Raw genomic sequence first — 3,700 nt, 5'->3', positions numbered from 1 at the left:
TGCACATCATCAACCTCGTCCTTATCCAAATCAGGATTAGGGCAACCTTGATTGTGCACATCAGACAACCTTCCAGAAGGCATCTTTTTAAGGAGAAAGAATATGCTGATGTTGATAGCTGCCAAATGAAAGGTCGACAACTCAGCATGACACATGTGTTACCACGTGATTACAACCAACGAGAAAGCGCCAGGTGTCCCAAAGGACACGTGGCGCAGTGCGTTTGGAGGAAGCCAACGAGGTTGAGCCCAACCGGTGGTAACCCTAGCACTATAAATACAGCATCAATTCCACTTTGATGACACATTCATACTCAATCATTGACAGTTACAAGCAGTGATCACACATTCAATCATATTGAATCACATTCATTCACAGTCAGTTACATACAATCACACAGTCTCACAACCAAAGGGTATTGAGCAATTAAGCAAATACTCTTGAGATTCTCTGACACACATTATTATCTTCTCCACAAATATACTGATTCTCACGCCGGAGGGTTACCCCAAAGAGGACCCCTCTGTCCCTTTCTGAGGGGTAAGTAACGGCGCTGTTCATTTTGTAGGTGGAAGAACACTGATCCAGAGGAACCATCGGTGAAATAGTATAATCACACCCGAGGAAAGTAGATCTGCTACCAGTGAGTAGATCCACGTTTCTTCATTGGCGCCATCCACTGTTACAAACGGCAATCAGATCTCATCAGATCTATAAAAAAAAAAAAATCAATCACCATGGTTTCTGGAGTTCGTAACGTTGATCAAGCTCTGGAGGATATTGAACGTGAGGGTGTTAACGACGGACAGCAGGTTCTGAGGGTTCCGCGTGATTCTACGCGTACCACCAGCAACCGTCCCTTCGTCACAACCCCTCACGGCCAGACTGAAACTCCTCCAGACGATCTCACGTTACAAAATATGGCCGGCGCGAAGCTGAAAGGACCAATGGGTCCAGAAGATGAAGCAAATGATCCGAATGAATGGCTCATAAACGAGCAGCGGCGTCTGATTGAAAAGTACAACGAAATGGTCAAGCAGAAGAAGCTAGCCGACCAAACACAAAGGCAAGCTTTTGATAAGCAGACTACAAAGAGGCCGCGCGCGCCGGAAGAAGGACATTCTGTTCACACTGCACACACTGAGTTCAGTGATGAAGAAGTGCATAGCATGAGGAAGACACAGGATACTCATGCAGGAGGCTCACAGCTCCGAAAGCGCCTGTGAACATGGCGCCTGGAGCCAGAGCAGATCTGGATCTGCACATGCCGTACAGCCCACCGGTCAGAGGGCAAGTGGACGTAACCACGCCCTACAGACCAGCCATCCTGGTAAAACACTCAAAGTTTACTGCGCGCATCGCGCAGGCTCCCATCCAGCACAAGACAAAGATGCCAAGTGGTCTGGGCAAATATGATGGCACAACAGATCCAGATGACTTTTTGCAAGGTTTCTATAACACGGGAAACCTAGAGAGCTGGACGATGCCAACATGGTGTCATATGTTTGCTCGCTGCCTCACGGGCGCAGCGCGGGTATGGTTCGAGAACTTGCCGACAGGGCAAATTGATGGGTTCGAGGAACTATTAGAAAAGTTCCAAGCCCACTTCGTACAGCAGCGCAGGCACACGCGCGATCCTGATGACATCATGCACTGCATACGCAGGAATGATGAAACGATTGAAGATTACATCACTCGTTTCAATCAGGAATCCCTGGCAATCGGGGGTATAACTGAGCAGCTCCTGCGCGTGGCCTTTATACAAGGCGCGCGCAGTGATCAACTCCGCAGGGCTCTCGTAAGCAAAGATGGTATGCCCACAACGTGGGCCAAGTTAATGGAGGCATCGCGAGTTTTCGCGAGAAATGAGAAACAGATTGCCCAAGATAGGGCAAGAGAAAGAGCGCATCAGGCAGAATCACCGCGCAGCAAAGAGAAGAGGGCCAAACAGAACTCTGTATGGTCCAGGTTGCAGCCAACAATTTTTTCTTCCGCGGAAAAACAAGCGCAACCAACCTCACCACAGCCCCAAAAAGAAGTTCGTAATCGCGGGGAGGGTGACAAGAGGGAGGGCGGCAGAGATCCTAGCAGACCTCTGCCAAGAATATGGACGCCCCTCACTAAAACACCTTCACAGGTGTTAAGTACTGAGAATGTCCAATTCAAGCCCCCCAAGCAACTACACTACAAGGGACCGCAAAACAGTGGCAAATATTGTGAATTTCACAGGTCCACGGGCCACAACACCGACGCATGCCATCATTTAAAGGATGCGATCGAGAAGGATGTAAAGTCAGGCAGGCTGGCTCACTTGGTAAAAAACCAAAGAATAGAAGATGAGCAACCGGAAGGAGCCTCTGCCAGCAAGAAATACAAAAGAATCTGTGTGGCTGAGGGGGGGCGACAAGGGCAGACGTCAAAAAAGAGAAGCGCGCAAATCCACGGAGATTGGCGCGAGCAGCAAGTCATCTTCCCAAGAATCAGGGGAGGCCCTTCAATAAGCAGTCCTCTCGTCGTCACCACACACATTGCTCATTACAAAGTGTCAAAGGTCCTGGTGGACACTGGAAGCGAATCTGACATTATGTATGAGCAGTGTTTCAGAAAGTTAGACCCGGCAGACCAAGCGCGGCTCGAAATTGTGAACGCACCAATCTGTGGTGTCTCAAATGAAATCATACATCCCCTAGGCCAGATTCAGTTTGAACTAACTATGGGGGATGATGAACACAAGCGAGCCGAAGTTGTCAACTTCTTGGTCTTGCCCACCACGTCATGCCACAATATGATCCTGGGTAGGGGAACGATTGCTCAATTTAATGCTGTACCGTCGCCAGCGCACGGCGCATTGGGGTTCCCTACACCAACAGGCGTAACATTTGTTTACCGCGATCATTTGTGCGCAGTGACAAGCACGCCGCGGGAAGGGAGAATGAAACTTCCAATGGCTGACAATGCGCCAGAGAAGTGGATTTTAAACCCAAAATTCCCAGAGCAAACGGTCACAATTGGCGCCACCATTTCAGACGAAACGAGATTGAGAATGAAAAAGTTGCTCACAAAATACACGTCGGTTTTCGCGTGGCAACACTCCGATATGACAGGGGTCCCGCGAGACTTGGCGCAACATTCTCTTAACACGTTCAAGTCGGTGGAGCCAATTGCTCAGAAAAAGAGAATCATGGGGGATGAAAAGGCGAAGGCCATGAATGAGCAAGTGGAGGACCTGTTGCGCGCAAACATCATCCGCCCGATCCGATACAAGACATGGGTAGCCAATCCTGTGATGGTAAAGAAAAGCAACGGGTCATGGAGAATGTGTATTGACTTCAAGGACCTCAACAAAGCATGTCCGAAAGACTGTTACCCCCTCCCAAACATCGACGCAAAGGTGGACTCCGTGGCGCCATTCAAGCTCAAATGTTTCCTGGATGCCTACAAAGGCTATCACCAGATTCAAATGGCACCACAGGATGAAGACAAGACTGCCTTCAGAACCGACAAGGGTGTTTTTTGTTACACAAAAATGCCATTTGGTTTAAAGAATGCGGACGCAACCTATCAGAGACTTATGGATTCGGTTTTCAGTGAACAAATCGGAAGAAATCTGGAAGTCTACGTTGATGATTTGGTGATCAAGAGCAGGGAGGAGAGACAAATGCTCAAAGACATCGAGGAAACTCTTCAGCGCCTAACGGAA

This window comes from Bidens hawaiensis, unplaced genomic scaffold (assembly GCF_021521415.1).
Source record: "Bidens hawaiensis isolate Kalapana, Puna unplaced genomic scaffold, B.hawaiensis_p1.1 tig00028992_1, whole genome shotgun sequence".
Taxonomy (NCBI): domain Eukaryota; kingdom Viridiplantae; phylum Streptophyta; class Magnoliopsida; order Asterales; family Asteraceae; genus Bidens; species Bidens hawaiensis.
This window is presented reverse-complemented; position numbering follows the sequence as displayed.